At 47.8% G+C, this 22,442-nt stretch overlaps 1 protein-coding gene across 1 annotated transcript in view; it reads left to right on the forward strand.

Annotated features, from left to right (window-relative positions):
- The window catches only part of ADRB2 (adrenoceptor beta 2), a 59,126-nt gene that overhangs the window by 14,605 nt on the left and 22,079 nt on the right, over positions 1 to 22,442 (forward strand). The window lies entirely within an intron of this gene.

Raw genomic sequence — 22,442 nt, forward strand, 5'->3', positions numbered from 1 at the left:
TCTGGTCACTCGATTACAGACCTAAAAGTCGCAATATTACAACAAAAAGACTTCAAAAACAGACTCCAACGAGAGACTGCTGAATTGGAATTAATTTGCAAACTGGATACAATGAACTTAGACTTGAATAGAGACTGGGAGTGGATGGGTCATTACACAAAGTAAAACTATTTCCCCATTTTTATTTCCCCCTCCCCCCTCTGTTCCTCAGATGTTCCTGTTAACTGCTGGAAATGGCCCACCTTGATTATCACTACAAAAGGTCTTCTTCCCCACCCCCCCACTCTCCTGCTGGTAATAGCTCATCTTAAGTGATCACTCTCCTTACAGTGTGTATGGTAACACCCATTTTTTCCTGTTCTGTGTGTCTATAAAGCTCCTCACTGTATTTTCCACCGAATGCATCCGATGAAGTGAGCTGTAGCTCACGAAAGCTTATGCTCAAATAAATTGGTTAGTCTCTAAGGTGCCACAAGTCCTCCTTTTCTTTTTGCTTGATTTTTTAGGTCGACAAAGAGGAGGAAACCGTTCAGGCAACCTTGGGCGTGGAGGGAAGGGCTCTCTCTCGCCCCGAGGTTTCAGTCCTTATTCCTATCAGAGCCACCCAGCTGAAAGCATTACTCACCCTTTCTGAATCTCACCACTGCAACCTGAACACTTGCTTCTCAAACCCCTGGGTGTAACTGGGCTCATAAATGTTACATGATCCAGGACCAAATCCTGAAGGCATTTACTCAGTCTTTACTCATTGATTTTACTAGCAGTTTTGCCTGAGTAAGCACTGAATAAAACCTGAGTAAATAGCTCACAATCCAGCTCGATAAGATAGCTTTTCTCGGTCACATGTTTTTAAAAGGAGATATTGCTTCATGGGACATAGCTCCCGGAGAGTTACATGAAACAGGGGTAGGGGAAGGAGGGAGAGAAGGAACTACCTTAATTATTTGTTAATTCATTTATCAATATATTAATATTGGACCCCAGTTCTAGACCGTTCACTATCCAAGTGTTTTCTCATTCCTGGCTCAGGAATCCCCACCCTTTTTGGTCCCACCTGATTTATTTGTTCTGAGACTAGATGGCAGGTAGCCGTGTATGTTAAATATAGGTTGTCATTCCATATCCAATAAGCTCCTGCTTGAAGTGAGGCCCCATGAGCCAAGTCTCTGTTACACTAGTGTAAATGAACCTGGCATCCCTTGCTTTCAATCAGCAGACTCTTTGGGGAAGGGAGACTGTCTCCCGCAGTGTGTTTGTACTGTGCCTAGCCCAACGGAGCCTTGGTCCTGACTGGAGTCCCTGCATGCTACTGTAATATGAATCAATCATCATAATACTGAAGATTTACACTACTGCAGCTGAATTGAAAACCTGGCCCTTTTTCTTTCCATGCACATTCTAGGTTTAAAATATCCCTTTTGTTCTAGGTGCAGAAGTCTCCTGGGTATAAGGTTTGTGTGATCAGCCTAGCAACCAAAAGAATAGAAAGAAAAAGAAATCCCTTCTCTTTGTGTTAGGAAACAAAGATAATTAGAGGGAGAAACATCACAGTGACCACTGCCTTGGTCTGGGGTTGCTAAATTAATGCTGAATCTCAGAGGATAGGTTCTAGGTTGTGCTCACTAGAAGATTTGATACTCCCCATCACACCTTGTTATATGCAGATCCCCATTTTACCATTCCCATGTCTCCTCCCTCATTGATCCCACCCTCTGTACATGTGCTGTCAATTGGTCAGGACTCAGAAGCAAAGGGCCTGTGTGACTCATCCTTATTAAACCCAAGTATCTTCAGCTCTTGTAATTCCCCAGTAGGTTTGGCTGTGTTGTGACCTGCGGGGGCACTGATTTTAATTGCCTATTATTCAGCTTGTTTGTCCTTTCACAGTCAGATTCTGCTCTCTGTCACACTGGTGAAAATCTGCAGTTCACTCCACTGACATCAAGTTCAACAACTGATAGTAAACTCTGAAAAAGCATAATCTGTGAAGCATGGCTGCTGGCATGGTTGTGAAATGACTGCGGAGAGGGTGGCTTTCACAACTGTGCTGGTGGAACAAATATTACTCAATGTGGCAAATTTTCCTAGTGTAGACAAGGTATCAGTGTCTTCAGTTTGTATTTTGCTCGGGGCTTGATTGTGAGACAGTAGTCACCGCCCTGAACTAGGGGGTTTCATGCAAAATGCACTGCACCAGGCATAGCCTGAGGGGGGCATTGTGCCTCAGCGATATCCCTTGGAGGTACAGTTCCTTCCCTGCTTCCCTCCTGCTCCAGGGGAGCAGTAATTTGCTGTTCTATACGAGCACCAAGTTACAACACCCACTGCACTGGCAGAGCTCTGCTGGTTGGTGGGCTGGGGCACAGTGCCAAGGCTTCCTGCCTGCTTTGGCCAGGGCCGGGGGAAGAAAGAGGCATGCAGTGCCCAGTCACACCTTTGTGATCCTGGTTGCCTATGCAGGAGCGTAAGATGGGGGCTTACTCCTCCCAGTGCCAGACACGCCAAATCCGCGAAAAAACCACAGAAATTGGGCTAGTTTTTGGCTTGTAGCTTGTTGCTTCTTTTTTTTTTTTTTTTTGATCGGCTCCTGGCAAGCAGAGGCAAGGGGCAAGCAGGGGCAAGGGGGGAGAGAGTCAGGGGTGCACAGCGGGCCCACCACAGTCCCGGACTGCACATCGTGGGGTCTAGTCACCTAGAGTGTTGGGGTTCTTAGGGATTGGCTTGTTTTGACCTTGTTTTGAAATGGGATTCGCTTGATTTTTGTCCTATTGTGAAAGTCGGGGTGCTTATTTACTGTGTGAAAGTTGGCAACTGTGCCCAGCGCCCATGTACAAGTCGTAGTTCTAGTCAGAATCGAGTTGGTAGTTTCCTCTCTCCTGGGGGTATAAATCAAGAATACCACCATTAAAGTCAATGGTTACAGCAGTGCAAAACCAGGGTGAGATCAGAACCAGCCCTCCATTGCCTCTCCCACCCTGACACTCACGGACACCTTTCCTTCCCCTGTCACTCTTCACCTAAAACATTATCTCCCCTCCAAGACAACAGCCAGTTTAAAAAAGAAAATGGACAGCAGCCTGTGATTGGGGTAATTATAGCAGCCTGCTTCTTGAGGGAGCAAACCTGACATATAATAGTCCCCACGGAGCCAGTACAGTTCCTTGCCCAGGAGGCTGAGATCCAAATACACCCGGCCATGCCGGGCCTTGCCTCCTTCCCAAGTTCTGCTCCTACCCCAACTGATGGGGATGTTGTCTTTTTGTGAGGGCTGTCGTCTTAGCTGACCTAGCAGGGATTGAACCAGAGACCTGCAGAGATAAACATACGAGGGGCTACAGCTTCAACTAAAGCATCACTGCTCTATATCAGAGTCAGAGCCTCTGTGGCCCAGCACAGAGGGGCTCTTGTAGCACACACTCACCACAGAGTAACATTTTCAAACAGCAAAGAAGATCTGGGAAGATCATGGTGTCCCGGGTACCTGCAGAGTGGGGACGCTGGTGGCTGTAAGACCATGAGAGCCCCCACCCCAAGTACAGGGGAATGGAAGGGACTCAGCAGCTGGCAGGATCAGAGACCATTTGAACTAATTAATATGTGTTCAGTGCAATTAGAGAATGAGAGAGGGAGAGGGGACCTGGGGGAAGGGCCGGGAGAGGTGTGTGTGTGTGTGTGTGTGTGTGAACAAAATCATGGCAAAGGCATTGTATGACTTAAAAAAGGACAGCACCCACTAAATGTGCCATTCGCTTATTCAGTTCATTGTGAAAAACTGGCAGGTTGTCCAAGCCCCAGCATGGGGATCAGCAGAGGAGATAATCCCCTCTCCCAGGGGTTCCTGGAAATGTTTATTTCCAGGCCGGAACCCTGCAAAGAGGTATCACTGAACTGTCCATTCCTGAATGAACATCTTTCAGTCTCCCACAAGGAGAGTAACGTACACCCTGTTCTGTCTGTGCTCCCCCTCTCCATCCCCCAATTCCCTAATGCAGCCTGTGGGCTGACATTTGCTAGCAGACTGTAAGTGACAGTTGTGGTCAGTTCTCACTAGCAATAAAAGGTGATGACATACTGTACGTCGCCAGCAGTGGGCGGGGATGGGGGAGGATGGGGGTGTGTGGCTTATCCAGCTGCACTGTACCTAACAGCATGAGGAGCACAAGAGTCAAGTGATCCGTGGCGAAGGGCCCAGGCCATTCCCAGCAAAGAAAGGTCAGGAGCACAGCATGCAAATGAAGTGTCACCAGACTCAGAACCAAAGGCAGGGGCGGCAGCAGGCAGGACAGGGCAGATGAGGCTGTTGTTTTTAGTGTGACTCGTTTACTTTGGCCTGTGGAGATAAAAACAAAGTATGGGGAAGAAAAAAACAAATCACAAAGCCTCATCTTCTTTGGCTTTCGTAGCTGCCGGCTGGCGAAACATTCTGCTCTGCTGATCTCGATCACACACGCATGTTCGGATGTCCCTCTAGCTCCAGGCTCAGGGAGGTCCAGAGACGTGACATCATCTTCCTATCTCCCCTCTGGACGCAGGCATTTATCAGGCTCATTCTGCCCTCTGACCCAGGGCAAACATCACGTGTCTCCCCTTGTAGGACAGCACTACAGGGTTCTGTGGGAATGGACCAAAACACTAGCATTTGTGCTACGGTGATTCTGCAAAACTCTCGGGGCTTTTCCATAGATTGGAGTATTTTTCTTATCATGTTATCCTCTATGCCAGAGGTGAACAGCAAACCCCATGTGCTTGAATGAATATCTTTCTGCTGCATAAGAGTTTCCCCTAAAGCTGAAAATGTTGAAAGAACAACAATAGCACTAAACTCTTTGAAGCAGGGGCATCATTTTGTTATGTACACTGCTAGCAAATAGGGTCCTGGGCTCGTAGCTGGGCCTGCTAGGAAATACAAATAATAATTAACAATAATAATAACTAATGGCAGTATTGCCAACCCCAAGGATTCAAAATCCATGAGCTAGGCCTCCCCAAATCATGACATTAACATAAAAATCTGGAGGGTTTTTTTACAAATACATTTTGGATTCTGTTTATTTCCCTTCTGGGTTTTGAGCATTTAGGGTTCACATGTTCAAGCTTTTCTCTCCAGCCAGGAAGGTCAGAAACTTAAAAAGAAGAAAAAGAAAAAAAGCTGCAATGTTTATATAATAATAAAAACACCAAAACCCACAAGACTCCTGTTAAAAATTACAAGAGTTGGCCACAATGTATGTGCCAAATTCATCCCTGGAGCAGGCAAAAGGGGCTGTGGCATTGGCCAGCATTTAATCCTAGGAGGAAATTCCTATTCTTTGTGTTCACTGGTAACCATGAGGCAGGATTTGAACTCACATCTCCAGAGCTGAAAGACAAGGGCACTAATCTGCTGTGTCACTTATGCCCCCATATTGTTTCTTTTGGGTGTGTCTACACTGCAATTAAAAATCTGAAGATGGCCCGGGCCAGCTGATTTAGGCCAGCAGGGCTCAAGCTAAGCGACTGTTTAACTGTGGTGTAGATGTTTGGGCTGGGGCTGGAGTCCAGGCGGGTCCAAACCCAAGCCCAAATGTCTACCTTGCAATAAAACAGTCCCTTAGCCCAGGCTCTGTGAGCCTGAGTCAGTTGGCACAGGCCAGCCACAGGTGTCTAATTGTAGTGTAGAGAGACCCTTAGTTTCCTAGGTCATAAACTGCAGGATTCATCAATGTAAAAAGAATATATGAGATCCAAGATTCAAACACATCTTTACTTTTAAGACTCTACATTGCAATTTAACATCATGGGTGAAATTCAGCCCTCATGTATCCCCAGTAGAGTAAATGGGGTTAAAATAGGGATGAAAATGGCCATGTCTCTCCAGTTACACAGCTGTCCACCATGGAATTCCACAGGTTTCCAGTGGAGGTCTTGAATGAAGCCATGAAAATGGAAAAGCTCCTGGCTCCAGTGGGCTATGAGTGTTCTGAACAAACCCCAGATGCTGTGCAGTCAATAGGGGCACATCTACACAGTAGCCCGGAGGTGTAATTCCAGCTCTGGTAGATGTATACATACTAAGTGTGCTCGAGCTAGGACCGAGGCTTCAGTGGCATGGGTGGTGTTTTGGGCTAGTCACCCGAGTACCATCCTGCCTGACCCCCTGGGTACAAACTCTGGCAGCTAGGTTGACAATCAGGTTTGACTTAGTGTAGTGTTAGGGATGGTCATGATCCCATGTCTGATAGGACTCTGAACTGAAACCAGAACATAAACAAGGTCACGGAAACATTTGGTGAGTCTGGTCCATGTGCAGCATCTTCATACAGGGTCCTCCACTTTCCAGGCCTAGCCACAAAGTATTAAAAATAGCAGAAAGAGGTCCACCTTGGAGCTAACTTGTTACCATTCACCCACTGGTGATGTGGAAGTGTCTGACTTCAGGGTCACAGCTAGAGTTTCTTGCAGGAATCAACTCGGACACACCTGTGTTCTGTGTTTTTTGTTACTTTGTACACAATTTAGGGCCTTTATTTGGAAAACATTCTTCATGAGGAATGTGCATAGGCAGGCTGGGTCCTGGGGTTTTCCAACTCTTTAAACAGCTGTTTGTTTCAAGAGTGAATTGAGTGGCAGGCTGGGGAACTCCATTTCGACTGTGTTGCCACCCTTCCCGCCTGTTCAAGTAACAATTCAATGCCAACCATTGGCACAGGGTACCTTAGAGCTAGGCTGGTATTGCCTTCCCCCCTCCTGAGCACTAGAGACACGTGCTGCTCTAGTGAGGATAGAAGTAGAGAGGAGCCAGACGGAGACTGCAGCTGGTAGGAGCAGAAGCAGACAAAGTAGTTACTGCTGCACTTGGGAGGAGGAGGTAAAAAGGGGCCCAGTTGCGGCCACCCCTCTCCCCAGCACCCTAAAAAGTGCAGGAAGCCTCCCCCTCACCTTTGGGGTCCCTGGGATGCAGGTGGTTCCCCCTCTTATGTGACCTTGGGGGGAAATTGCAGAGAGGATCCAGCCAGAGACTGCAGCCGGTTGAAACAGAAGCAGCCCAAGGAGGAACATCTAAACATTCGGAGAACTTCCTACAGTTTTGACTGAACTTCCTCTGCCCTGCGCTGACTGGCTGTTTACTCCAACCCTCTCCTTCCCTGGGCCCCTCCTTCACTGTCTCTTCCCCTCAGCTTCACTCTACACTCGCTGCTTCTTATCCTGGTCTTCCTGTCCCCCTGAATGGGCTCCACACCACGGGAACACTCACACTGGCATACGCGTGAGGTCACACCGTGTGGCAAAAATGCAGGAACACGGTTCTGGCCTGTGCATTTAGCTGATGCCCTCCTTACTAAATCCCCCCTCCCTTCCCCTCCCATTTGGAACTAACACAATGTTTGTTGCCATCACATTGCTCACTCTGCTTGTGTGTTCTATCCCTTCCCCCACCCTACATCTGGCTTGCCTACTTAGATTGTAAGTTCTTCAGGTCAAGGGCCATCTATGACTGTTTGTACAGTGCCTAGCACAATGTAGCTCCATTCTTGGTGGGTTCTTAAGCTCTACCCTAATAAACATGATTAATAATAATAAAATGCATGGCTGGTTTTGGGAACCAATGCACTTTGTAATGTTAGGTTCAACCACTGGGATTTCAGGAGATTTAAGAAAAGAAAGAAAGAAAGAAAGAAAGAAAGAAAGAAAGAAAGAAAGAAAAGCATACTGCCATCCTCCATTTGGCAAAATAGTCATGCAGACATGAGCAATGTGCCTAGGACTTCAATATATCTATGTGTGAATATACCTGTGATGAAGATAATGCAGATCACCAGCGAGGGTGTATTATTGCAGTTTTTAAATCTCTTGAAACCCTGTGACATGAAATTGACTACCCAGTCATAAAACCTACTTTCCTGCCCTTTGCACTAATGCGAATGATGGTGGCAATGGAAAAAACTGAGTGACATTTTACTCGCCCATCAAAAGGCATTACTGGCGCCAGGGACAGTAGAGTTTGCAAGGCTACTTATGTAATTCATGGCGGTTGCGCCTGAGGACTGTGTGTGGACAGCCCCATCACCCTGCCCTGATAGTTGCAGCTTGACTTGCACGCTGTACCCTTGTTTGAACCCTCTCTGCCCCCTCCAGCATTCTTTGCACCTGGCCCCTCAGCTGCATCCTGCATGGCCACCTCTTCCCTGTTCTCTCACCTATACCTGCCCCATCATCTGTTGTACAGGGAAGAACGTTCTTCCAAATTCTAGCAGGCTAGAGTCGTCTTTCCCCTCCCTCCCCACCATCCCGTAGTCTCAGCTGCCACCGCCACGGAAACCGTTTCAGAACATTCCTTCCTTCCACTCGGCGGCTGTGACACGCCTCGCTGATATGTTAATCCTGCAAGAGCTGCCACTAGCTGGAAGCATTGTCAAGTGGGGCCTTCCCTGGCTTTGGTTCTGGGAATTTAGATGAACAGAAACCTTGTTCGGCATTGACTCTCTTCCAGCCTGAGTTCCCTGTGGCATTTCCACATGAGCCCCAAGCCTCATTTCACACTCATTTCACATAAACACTGAAGTTTGCAGTTTGTCAAAGGCTTTCACTGGAAGTCGGGAGCCAACAGTCCAGCAGCTGTTTGTCCAAACAGTGACCTCATAGACAAATCTTGGCAAAAGGTGCCTTGTTTTTCAATGGGCTGCGTACATGGGACCCTATGTGACTGAGGTACACGTATAGATTAGCTCTTCTGCATAACCCAGCGTGACCTGAGCACCCTCACTCAGCCAAGGCTGAGATTACAGAGCAAGGATCCTCACAACACTACCAGCCAAGAGCATTCATTAAATCCTTCTCAGAGACCTGCACGCCTCACTGAAGAGGTTTCCTCCAGCAAGAGCCCTCCTGTGGTCTATGCAGCGTTTCTCAAATGCAGCCACCAGGGGGTTTTCTTGCAGCCACAACCTCCTGGGCTTGTGATGTGGAGGGAGGGCAAAGTAGTGCCCCCCCCGTTGCTCCTGGATGCACGGCCCTGGTGTCAGTACCAGATTTACCATGCTGCTGGGCCCATGCTCCAAAGGGGCCCTGGTCCAGCCCGCTCTTCTCCACCCCCTACTCCCTTCTGCGGGGGCAACGGGCAGAACCTTGGTCCTGCCAACTCCTGCTGCTGCAGCAGGGCTGGCTCAGCCGGCAGCCAAGCTCCCCACTTCCCCGCCTCTTCCCCTGAGCATGCCGTGTTTCTGCCCCTCCCCCTCCCAGTGCTTCCCCCCCCACCGAACAGCTGTTTGCTGGCACGAGGGAGGGGGAGGAGCGGGGCCGCAGCGCACTCACCACTCGGGGGAGGAGGCGGGGGAGGAGGCTGGGGCTTGGGGAAGGGGGTGGAATCAGAGCATACCCCCTCCAGCCCCCTGCCGTGAGCTGCAGGAGGCTGGGAACACCCCCACGACCCCAGCTCACACCCCCAGCCCTGTGCCCTGACTCCTGCACCCCCCCACACACCTCCACGACCCCAGCCTTGACTCTTGCACCCCGCCACATACCCAGCCCCTACTCCTGACTCCTGCACCCCCCCACATACCCAGCCCCCCTACACCCCATGCCCTGACTGCTGCACCCCCTCCATCCCCACCCCCCACCCTGAGCACCAAACGAGAGCTCCTGCACCCCCCCCCGCACATTTTCACTTGCACTCCTTGCACCAAATGGGAGCTGCTCCAGGTAAGCACTCCACACCCCAACTTCCTGCCCCAACCCTGAGCCCCCTCCCTCACCCTAGCTCCTGGCCAGACCCTGCACCCCAACCCTGCTCCTGCACCCTAAATCCCTCCCAGACCTTGCATCCCCAGCCCTGTGCTCAGTGCACCCCCACCCTCAGCTCAGTGCAGAGAGAGATGAACAGAATGGGCTAGAACCAGGGAGAAGGTAGGTACCTACTGTATGTGGGCAGGGGCAGGGGGGAATCCGGTTTACCCCTTCCCCAGCCCTGCTGCAATTGCAGTTTACCCCCGGCCCCTCCCTTTCTCCAGAGACCAACCCTAGCTCCCGCCCCATTGTGCTTTTGCCCTTGGCCCCTGCCTTGCTCCAGTCAGCAGGGACTAATCCTCCCCACATGCCCCACTGTGCTCATCTTGCCCCTAGCCCCTGCCTCGCTCCAGCTGGGGACGAATCTTCCCCCCCACCATGCCCCGCTGTCAGGGTGGATAAAAATCAATTACTTTTAAAAAAAATTTTAAAAATCGGATTTTTTAAATTTAAATTGGATTTTTGAGGGAAAAAACCTATTATATCTCATCATGGAATAGGGATTATAAATGCTAATTCTATAGTATGAGACAATATATTCATGTAATGTTTAAGAAAAGTTTTGTAAATGAGTTCTAATAGTTCATGGATTAGGGACCCAATCTTATGGGGTTCCATAGGCTTCTGTATAGATTATTTAGGTTAATCTTTCTATCTACCCAATGGGACTCAGTGCTCAGTCTAGAAGATACCATCAGAGATGCTTAGTTTTGCAGTTCTCAAACTGTGGATTTGTGTCTCCAGAGGTAACATGCTTGTTAACAGCAAAAATGTTTTTAAATAAATAATATATAGAGGTGAGAAATAACAGACCTCAACTCTATTGTCCCTCTGCAAATTTGTGTGCAGAGTCAATCCTTACCTCTCTTTAAAAGTGAAAACTTTCAAAAAGTTCAATGAATAGAAGATTGTTGGGGGCAGAATAGATCTGGACAAGGAGAAGAAGTCTGGAGATAAATGTGAGAAGCGAGGGACATATGCTTTTTTGTTAAAATATTATGTTTGCTGTTGAAGAAAAAAATCCAGAATACTTAATATTGTTGTTTTAGTTAAATAAAACAATTTAAATGTCCGTCTGGTGATGTTCTCCTCCTAATACAGTTTGACAAAAAAATCCTTCAAATATTAATGATTAACCTGTTGAATTGGAGATAGTTCACCTCCCAATGACTTCATAAATATGTGCTTCAATTATCTTTGGTAAATGAAATAACCAATCATTCATTTTCTGATATAGCTGTAAAATTCATCTGAAAAGTTTTCAAAATAAATCACTGTTTAAAAATGTATAGTGTGTACCTTCTAAAAATGAAACCTACATCTATCTCTGAGTTGTGAGGAATAAGTATTAAGGTTATAACAACCAACAAGAATGCACTTTTCTGTAGAAAACCATGATTAAATCGAGTCTTCCTGACTAGTGATTTAAATCATGATTTAAATCAAATCCACCCTGCCCGCTGTGCTTTTGCCCCGACCCCTTCATTCCCCAGGGGGCCCCACAAATATGTTTGGCACCAGGCCCACAAAAAGTTAATCCTGCCCTGCAGACATCAGGCTATCTGTGGCAATACAGTTCTTTCATTGTGTCCCTTTCCAAGCTTGGCCTGATTGTTGGAGTTTTGTTTTTTGATGTGTCCCTTTAAGATTAATAGCAAGCCAGCTTCCTTCTCCAAGGCTGCTCTAATTACCTGAAACCCATTTTTACAATGGGTGTGGAGCAGGTGCATGGCTGTTATTCTGAGTCATTATCCCTTTTCAGTGAGTGCGTCCGACAGGTACAGAGATGAATCTGCATGGTCTTTTCTCTCTCTCCTGTATCTCCCTCCCTGGGACTGGGCTGGCTTTTAAGCATGGCCACCTGTTGAAAGCCAGTGAATGTGTGAATAATGTGGCATTTTCCCTGCAGCAATCAAAGTTGTTTGCCTCTCTCCATAGAAAGACGCATAGAAAGTGTGGAAAGAAAGGAGTTCAAATACGGGCTTTTCACTGACTGGGACTCTGCTTTGTGTGCAGGATTCCTCTGCCCTATTGTCCATCTCTTCTTGTTCCCCCATCTTAGTTTATTTTTAATTCATATTAGTCAGTTTGCAATGGTTCACAACGGTCCCTGTCTGGGTCACAGCACCATAGTGCTAGGTGCAGTATGAACATACAGGAAGAGCCAGTCACTGCCCTGAAGAGTTTACAGTCAAAGGCCTCAGTCCTGCTAGCACTTAAACACATGCTCTACTTTACGCATCTATGTAACCTATTGACTGCCCTAGGGTCAACCAGCCAGAGCGAAGAAGAAGATGTTTGCCGGTGTCTACACTAGAAGAAAAAGTGATGGTTAGTAAGTGATTAGCTAAGATGTTAGCTAACCTCTTGGCTAAGTCTACACTCTGCGTTAGGGGTGCGATTCCCAGCTCATTTACACATACTTGCTCTAGCTCTCATAGCTAAGCTGTGCTAAGTATAAACCCACCTGAAACTGGTGGGTATATATGCAGCATGGCTCAGTCATGCCATCACTGCTACTGCAGCTGTGCTGCTATTCATTCTGGCACTAACTCGGTGGGAACCAGCATGAGCATGACAGGTGGGAATCCTACCCCTAGCTCATAGTGTAGACGTGGTCTTTGGCTAATGTAGACATACTCCCAATCTCACATCTGCAATCTCCACTGATGAGCAGTCACAATTGTCAGGGTTAGTGGGTGGCGATTGCATCTTTATTGGTACTAAAACCCGTGCGAGTCTGTGGCGTGGGCCTCTGCAAGCTTAATTGTTCCGGTTCTGCACAAAGGCTCCTCAATGCCTGGGGCTCATTTGAGGACTGACTCCATTCTCTGAGAGAATAGGGGGGTTGTGAGTGGCAGGCATGAGAAGCAGGATCTGTTGGGGTGAGAAAAAATCACCCCCTTGCTCTGGAAACAATAGTCTATGGTTAAGGCACAGAACTGGGAGTCAGGAAATCTGTGTTTTGTTCCCAGATGTGGTCATTTCACTTCTCCATGCCTCAGTTCTCTCATCAGTAAGATCGAGCTAGAATCATCAAACTGTAGGGTTGGAGGGGACCATTGATGGGTCATAGAGTCCAGTCCCCTGTGCAGAGGCAAGACTAGACCGTCCCTGACAGGTGTTTGTCTAACCTGTTCTTAAAAACCTCCAACGATTGAGATTCCACAACCTCCCCAGATAATTTATTCCAGTGCTTAACCACCCTGACAGCTAGGAAATTTTTCCTAATGTCCAACCTAAACCACCCTTGGTGCAATTTTAGCTTATTACTTCTTGTACCTGTCCTCAATGGGTAAGGAGAACAATTGATCACCTCCCTCTTTATAACAACCTTGCACATACTTGAAGATTGTTATGTCCCTCTCAGTCTTCTCTTCTCCAAACTAAACAAACCCCATTTTTTCAATCTACCCTCACAGGTCATGTTTTCTAGACCTTTAATCATTTTTATTGCTCTTCTCTGGACTTTCTCCAATTTGTCCACATCTTTCCTGAAGTGTGGTGCCAAGAACTGGACCCAGTACTCCAGTTGAGGCCTTATCAGTGCTGAGTGGAAGAATTACTTCTCCTGTCTTGCTTACAACACTCCTGCTAATACATCCCAGAATGATGTTCACCTAATATTATTCACCTACCTCAGATGCTGGCTGAGAGAGTAAATTCATTCATCTTTGCAAAGGGGGTGAGAACCTTTATAAGTGCCAGAAATTATCATTACTTGGCATCCTCAAGGGAAGTTGAACCTCAGCCTGATCCGGTTACCAATAGAAATTCAGCAAGACTTTGCTAGCTGTTAATCAACACATTTTGTTATATTGCCAGCTCTTACCTAGACTATTGTGAGATTGTCTGTAAAACAGCCAGTGAGAAAACCCAGGGCTTTCATTTTTAAAGCCCAGGACATAATTACTTGAGCTAATAACAGAGTAATAACTCTTAGCTAGTAGCAGTAGAAGGCCCTGGCCCTGGCGTTATACTTTGTCAGCTAGTTCTGTATAATCCTGTCTAATTTAAAACCAACGGTCCCCTGCACAAAAACCTATCTTTTCTTTCACACTAAGAGCTTATTAACTTTTTCTGTATTTCCTTCTCTCTGCTGACTGGAGATGTGCAAAATCCTGAGCATAAAGTGGTTTGACTTTATATGAAATGTTACAAACTTGCAAATATCTGGCCTTTCTTCAATCGTTCATTATATCCAAAGTGGCATTGCGTGTTCTTTGGCTGTGTCACCAGCAGGGATAAAACCATCCCAGCACACTGTGCTCTCAAAGTTTCCATCAATGTGCAAAGGGCTGCACGCCTTGATGCCACCCACAGGATCATCCCAGAGAACTGGGGATTTGCAGGATTGAGCTTGATCTAGGAACTTCAGTACACGATGCCTGGTGTGACACCATCAACCGTGGTCACTCTGGCTGGTGCGACAGTCCTTAGTAGACTATGCATGTTTGATGGCGATTGCCAAGAGGGTTTTTGTTTACACAGGACTTTTTTCTTTATACCCATCCTATTGCGTGATTCATTCAGGGATGCTACGTTCTGCTGTTTGTGATATAACAACCCAGCATCAAGGAAGCAATTGTATCACAAACACCAGAGCAAAATCACTGAGTGAATCAGGCCAGGGGAACAGGAGGGTTCTACTGGGTAAGTTTCTGTACACACACTAATTATAGAATCATAGGGCTAGATCCTGTCTTGGCTTTTTCTGAGGGAGCCCCTAGGGATTTCAGCCGTGATTTCCACATGCTGGTTGTTACAAACAGATGATAAATAGAATTAGAACTATTAGGTCATCTTGTCCCTTGCCCATAGCCCAGTGCTGGGTTGTTCTTGTACTACAGTGCACAGTTACACCTGTGTTGTGACTAGACGTCACTGGGTAAACAATTGCAAAGTTATTAAAATAAATATTGAGTACTTTACCCAGTTCAGATGATGGGTCTTCCCCCATTTTCCTTGGGAGATCTGTCCAATATACCTTAGTGCCTTGTATTTTCTGTTATCCTGCCTACACTTGATGTTTGCTCAATTTCATCCCATTGCTACGAGTTATTTCTGCTTGAACCACGCTAAACAGTGATTATAATCAGAATGTGTTTGTTCGGTACTGACAGTGTGAGACGTGCCATACAAGACACAAAGGAAATCTTGGTTCTTGCTCCCACTAGTTTGCAATCTTCATAATTATTTTCCTTCCTTGGTATCTAGATGCTTAAAATATTTATGGTTTGTAGTGTTGCTATAGCCGGGTTGGTTCCAAGATATGAGATAGACAAGGTGGATGAGGTAATATCTTTTATTGGATCAACTTTTGTTGGTGGAGGAGACAAACTTCCTGGTGCAAGTGCTAGAGGAGCCAACTAGGGGGGGAGCTTTTCTTGACCTGCTGCTCACAAACCGGAAAGAATTAGTAGGGGAAGCAAAAGTGGATGGGAATCTGGGAGGCAGTGACCATGAGTTGGTTGAGTTCAGGATCCTGACACAGGGAAGAAAGGTAAGCAGCAGGATACGGACCCTGGACTTCAGGAAAGCAGACTTCGACTCCCTCAGGGAACGGATGGTTAGGATCCCCTGGGGGACTAAAATGAAGGGGAAAGGAGTCCAGGAGAGCTGGCTGTATTTCAAGGAATCCCTGTTGAGGTTACACGGACAAACCATCCCGATGTGTCGAAAGAATAGTAAATATGGCAGGCGACCAGCTTGGCTTAACGGTGAAATCCTAGCGGATCTTAAGCATAAAAAAGAAGCTTACAAGAAGTGGAAGGTTGGACATATGACCAGGGAAGAGTATAAAAATATTGCTCGGGCATGTAGGAATGAAATTAGGAGGGCCAAATCACACCTGGAGCTGCAGCTAGCGAGAGATGTTAAGAGTAACAAGAAGGGTTTCTTCAGGTATGTTGGCAACAAGAAGAAAGCCAAGGAAAGTGTGGGCCCCTTAATGAATGAGGGAGGCAACCTAGTGACAGAGGATGTGGAAAAAGTTAATGTACTCAATGCTTTTTTTGCCTCTGTCTTCACGAACAAGGTCAGCTCCCAGACTGCTGCGCTGGGCATCACAACATGGGGAATAGATGGCCAGCCCTCTGTGGAGAAAGAGGTGGTTAGGGACTATTTAGAAAAGCTGGACGTGCACAAGTCCATGGGGCCGGACGAGTTGCATCCGAGAGTGCTAAAGGAACTGGCGGCTGTGACTGCAGAGCCATTGGCCATTATCTTTGAAAACTCGTGGCGAACGGGGGAAGTCCCGGATGACTGGAAAAAGGCTAATGTAGTGCCAATCTTTAAAAAAGGGAAGAAGGAGGATCCTGGGAACTACAGGCCAGTCAGCCTCACTTCAGTCCCCGGAAAAATTATGGAGCAGGTCCTCAAAGAATCAATCCTGAAGCACTTACATGAGAGGAAAGTGATCAGGAACAGTCAGCATGGATTCACCAAGGGAAGGTCATGCCTGACTAATCTAATCGCCTTCTATGATGAGATTACTGGTTCTGTGGATGAAGGGAAAGTAGTGGATGTATTGTATCTTGACTTTAGCAAAGCTTTCGACACGGTCTCCCACAGTATTCTTGTCAGCAAGTTAAAGAAATATGGGCTGGATGAATGCACTATAAGGTGGGTAGAAAGTTGGCTAGTTTGTCGGGCTCAACGGGTAGTGATCAATGGCTCCCTGTCTAGTTGGCAGCCGGTGTCAAGTGGAGTGCCCCAGGGGTCGGTCCTGGGGCCGGTTTTGTTCAATATCTTCATAAATGATCTGGAGGATGGTGTGGATTGCACTCTCAGCAAATTTGTGGATGATACTAAACTGGGAGGAGTGGTAGATACGCTGGAGGGCAGGGATAGGATACAGAGGGACCTAGACAAATTGGAGGATTGGGCCAAAAGAAATCTGATGAGGTTCAATAAGGATAAGTGCAGGGTCCTGCACTTAGGATGGAAGAACCCAATGCACAGCTACAGACTAGGGACCGAATGGCTAGGCAGCAGTTCTGCGGAAAAGGACCTAGGGGTGGCAGTGGACGAGAAGCTGGATATGAGCCAGCAGTGTGCCTTTGTTGCCAAGAAGGCCAATGGCATTTTGGGATGTATAAGTAGGGGCATAGCGAGCAGATCGAGGGACGTGATCGTCCCCCTCTATTCAACATTGGTGAGGCCTCATCTGGAGTACTGTGTCCAGTTTTGGGCCCCACACTACAAGAAGGATGTGGATAAATTGGAAAGAGTCCAGCGAAGGGCAACAAAAATGATTAGGGGTCTGGAACACATGACTTATGAGGAGAGGCTGAGGGAACTGGGATTGTTTAGTCTGCGGAAAGAAGAATGAGGGGGGATTTGATAGCTGCTTTCAACTACCTGAGAGGTGGTTCCAGAGAGGATGGTTCTAGACTATTCTCACTGGTGGAAGAGGACAGGACAAGGAGTAATGGTCTCAAGTTGCAGTGGGGGAGATTTAGGTTGGATATTAGGAAAAACTTTTTCACTGGGAGGGTGGTGAAACACTGGAATGCGTTGCCTAGGGAGGTGGTGGAATCTCCTTCCTTAGAAGTTTTTAAGGTCAGGCTTGACAAAGCCCTGGCTGGGATGATTTAATTGGGGATGGGTCCTGCTTTTGAGCAGGGGGTTGGACTAGATGACCTCCTGAGGTCCCTTCCAACCCTGATATTCTATGATTCTAACCCTTCCAGACATGCAGAAGAGTTCTGTGAAGCTCAAAAGCTTGTCCCATCCACTCGCAGAAGTTGGTCCCATAAAAGATATTATCTCACCCACCTTGTCTCTCTCAAACATTTAAAATCAGTTATGTTCCACCAGTCCCTTTATGCTGTCGTTTGGCCAAGTTATGCATGTTCTATGCTTTTAAATATCTCCTCATGATCTCAGTATTTCCTTTCATGTTCTTTCATTTGCTGGATTTACCAAGATATATGGGTTCATCACAGAGTCTTAGATGATAAAGCCAGAGGAAACCAGTGTGATCATCTAGTCTGACCTCCTGTATACCAAGGCCATAGAGCTTCCCTGAATTCTTTCATGTTTGAACTTGTGCAGATCTTTTAGAAAAACCTCCACTCTTGATTTAAAAATTGCCAGTGATGGTGAATCCACTGCAATCCTTGTTAAGTTATTCTCACTTTTAAAAGTCCTTTGGACACTTTCCTTAGGGCTTGGCTACACTTGCGAGTTACAGCGCATTAAAGGAGCCCCGGGTGCACTAGCTCACTACTCGTCCACACTGGCAAGGCACGTAGAGCGCTCTGACTCCGTACCTAGAGCACTCCTGGTACTTCAACTCGGCGAGTGGAATAACGTTTTGTGCGCCCCCTCTGGACCGCCGTGGCGCCAGTGTGGACGCCTTGGTCTGTTAGTGCACTCTGATTGGCCTCCAGAAGTGTCCCACAATGCCTGTTCTAGCCACTCAGGTCATCACTTTGAACTCTACTGCCCTGCCCTCAGGTGACCAACCATCAGACCTGCCCTTTAAATTATCTGGGAATTTTGAAAATCCCCTTCCTGTTTGCTCAGCCAGGCATGGAGTGCTCTCAGCAAATCTTTCCAGGTGACCATGCCTCCACGCGCCAGGCGATCCCCAGTATGGAGCAATGGCAAGGTGCTGGACCTCATCAGGGTTCGGGGGGAGGAAGCTGTCCAGTCCCAGCTGCGCTCCAGCCATAGGAATTACAATACCTTTGGGCAGATATCAAGGGACATGATGGAAAGGGGCCATGACTGGGACACACTGCAGTGCAGGATTAAAGTGAAGGAGCTGCGGAATGCCGACCGCAAAGCAGCAAGGCAAACAGCCACTCTGGTGCTACCCCTGTGACCTGCCGTTTCTACAAAGAGCTGGACGCAATACTTGGGGCCCACCCCACCTCCACTCCAAGCCCACCCCACCACCATGGACACTTCAGAGCCCAGTTCATTAAGGCAGCAGGAGGAGGAGAAGCAGCAAAGCAGGAGCGAGGGTGATGAGGCAGAGGAAGACACCCCGGAATCCCTAGATACATGCAGCCAGGAGCTGTTCTCAAGTCAGGAGGAAGGTAGCCAGTCATGGTGGCCGGTGCTTGGGGAAGGACAAACACCAGAGGACGTTCCCGGTAAGTGGCTTATATTTTGGGAAGGAAGTTATTTGGTGCGGGCTCTTGGGGTGTAGAGGTTTAGGGCTGCGTGCATGCCTAGATGCGGAATAGGGCGTTGATGTGCTCTCTCACATCGTGGTAATCGGCCTCAGTGATCTCTTCAAAGGTCTCATCCAGAAGTTGGGCAATGCGCTTGTGCGGGTTTCTTGGGAGAGCCACTGTGTTCCTTGACCCAATAAGGCTAACTTGTCCACGCCATTGTGCCGTGAGGGGCAGGGGGACCATTGCTGCACACAGGCAAGCTGCATATGGGCCAGGGCGGAATCCGCAGTGCAGTAGAAGACCCTCCCTTGCTTCCCAGTTCACCCTCAGCAATGAGATATCTTCTAGGACGAACTCCTGCGGAAAATGTGGGGACAGTGTTCAGTATAGGGGTCCCCTGCCAATGTTGGCTCTCCCCAAGGCACAGAAACCCAGAGGACAGTACAGCCATGAAACAATCAGTCATGCTTGACTGTGCTTACTCACCATTTTGGGGCTCCCATGGGTTATGTGTGCTCGTTTTGGGATGGGCCAAATTATGCTATTTTGTAGACTGTTCTTTCCCTTAAGTACGGGGGAATCATTGCTCTGTCTGGTTTGAACAATGCTGCCTCTGTTAAGTGTTGCATTTTGCCTCTACAGATGCAACCTTGAGATCTCAGCCATCTGTGTTATCACCGGCCGAAAGACTCCAAAGAATCAGAAAGAGGCCACACAGAAGCAAGGAAGACATGTTGCATGAAGTAATGTAGCATTCAAGTAATGAAAATCAAAAAGTGCAGGAGTGGCGGGACAGTGAAAGGAGGATCCACCAGCAGAACGAGGAGCGCCGGCACAAAAGCACGGAGCTCCGGCAGCAAAGCATGGATCGGCTGATAAGCATAATGGAGCGCCAAGCAGACTCGATCCAGGCGCTCGTAGCCATGCAGGTGGAGCACTACTGTGCCAGACCCCCCCCCAGCCCAAAACTCTTTCCCTTGTGTCCCCATTTCACCTCCAACCCACTTTCCCCAACATCTGGGTTCTTACCGCCACCAGCTGCCTCCAACCCCGGAAGCTTCACCACCCAGCCCTGAAAACTACGACCCTTATTACCCTCTGCACTCAACCCCCATCACCATGCAGTGTAGCCATCCTGAAGTGCAGCACTCATTGCACAGCACTCCAGACAGGAAGGCTGAGTATGATAACAGGACATACGCAAATTGTACCATGTGATTGTACCATTCCCCTCCCCACCCCACCCTTTTGCCCTTTCTGTTTCCCAGGCAGTTGTGTTTCTTTGCAATAAATGAATTTTCTTTTCAATAAATGGAATTTTTTGGCTTTGAAAACATTCTTTATTATTGCATAAAGTAAAAGATACATTAGCCCAGGAAAGAAACAGGCACTGCAAGTCAGTGTAGCAAACACAGATTCCTGCTAACACTGGAACCACTGCACCTCACTCCCGTGCAGGGCACCAGACATTTCTGGTGGCTTTCAGCCTCAAATTGCTCCCTCAAGGCATCCCTAGTCCTTGCAGCCCCGCACTGGGCTCCTCTAATAGCCCTGCCCTCTGGCTGTTCATATTCAGCCTCTAGGTGTTGAACTGCCGAGTTCCATGCCTGAGTGAATCGTTCACCCTTCCCTTCACAAATGTTATGGAGGGTACAGCACGTGGCTATAATAGCAGGGATGCTGTCATTGGCCAGGTCCAGCTTCCCATGCAGAGAGTGCCAGAGGCCCTGTAAACGGCCAAAAGCACGCTCCACAGTCATTCTGCACCAGCTCAGCCTGTTGTTGAACCGCTCCTTGCTGCTGTCAAGGCTCCCTGTGTAGGGTTTAAAGGGTAAGCGGGGTCTCCAAGGATCACAATGGGCATTTTGACTTCCCCTACGTGATCTTCTGGTCTGGGAAAAAAGTCCCGGCTTGCAGTTTCCTGAACAGGCCAATGTTCTGAAAGATGCGTGCATCATGCACCCTTTCTGGGCCAGCCTGAGTTAATGTCAATGTAACGCCCGCGGTGATCCACAAATGCCTGGAGAACCAAAGAGAAATACCCCTTCCGATTAACGTACTTGGAGGCTAGGTGGGCTGGTGCCAGAATTGGAATATGTGTGCCGTCTATCACCCCTCCACAGTTAGGGGAACCCATTTGTGCAAAGCCATCCACAAGGTCATGCATGTTACCCAGAGTCACGGTTCTTCTGAGCAGGATGCGATTAATGGCCCTGCAAACTTGCATCAACACGATTCCAACAGTTGGCTTTCCCACTCCAAACTGGTTAGTGACTGATTGGTAGCTGTCTGGAGTTGCCAACTACCAGATTGCAATAGCCACCCGCTTCTCCATCATCAGGGCCGCTCTCAATCTCGTGTCCTTGCGCCACAGGGTGGGGGCGAGCTCCGCACAGTCCTATGAAAGTGGCTTTTCTCATCTGAAAGTTCTGCAGCCATTGCTCGTCATCCCAGACGTGCATGACGATGTGATCCCACTGCTCAGTGCTTGTTTCCTGAGCCCAAAAGCAGCATTCCACGGTGGTGAGCATGTCTGTGAATGCCACAAGCAAACTTGTGTCATATGCGTTACTCGAGTCGATCTCATCGTTGGAGCCATCGCTGTCACTTTGGATCATAAGGAATAACTTGACTGCCAAACGTGACATGCTGGCGAGACTCATCAGCATACTCCTCAGCTGTTCGGGCTCCATTCCTGCAGACCGAAAGGGAAGACAGAGCGCGCAGTACAAAAAACGTGGAAAGATGGCGCCAAAAGTGGACGGAAGCACAGGGATTGCTGGGATGCGAACTGATGCATCACAGGGCATTGGGACAGGACCCAGAATGCCCTGCACCCCCGCCCCTTCCCACAAGCCACAGCGCCAGAATGGGAAGAGGTGCTCTGTGGGATAGCTGCCCATAATGCACCGCTCCCAATGCCGCAAATATGGCCATGCCAGTGCGGTTGTTCCTGTCAGGGTGGACAGACTGTAGCGCTTTCCCTACTGCGCTCTCCGAAGGCAGGTTTAACTCAAAGCGCTCTACATCTTCAAGTGTAGCCATGCCCTCAGTTCTGAGCACTTCAATATATGAAAGATATCAACAAAATGCAATCAACTGAGATTATAAACTCTTTGACACTGAGACCATCTTTTTATTCTGTGTTTGTACAGTGCCTAGTGTTACCTACACACCTCCTGGGTGTGGTGTTCTGTCCCATCTAGTGGCACCGAGACCACTTAGAGAGAGAGAGAGTTAAATGAGTCTGCTCTACAGCCTTAGCTAACAGCCCATTGGCTTGAGGCTCATGCACTAAGCTCCAGAGGTCCCAGGTTCAATTCCACCCGCTGATGACTGGGGTCTGTTGGTGTTACACCTAGCACAATGGGGTCCTGGCCTATGACTGGGTCTCATCAGTGCTACTGCAATACAAATAATAAATAAATTCTTCTTCTTAATAACATATAATAGAGAATTCAGAGACGAGCAATCAAACCAACCGAAGGATTGGTTTATGAGGAGAGATTAATAGAATTAAGTAGACATATAAATATTTTGAAATGAGAC

This window comes from Eretmochelys imbricata, chromosome 8 (genome assembly GCF_965152235.1).
Source record: "Eretmochelys imbricata isolate rEreImb1 chromosome 8, rEreImb1.hap1, whole genome shotgun sequence".
NCBI lineage: Eukaryota > Metazoa > Chordata > Testudines > Cheloniidae > Eretmochelys > Eretmochelys imbricata.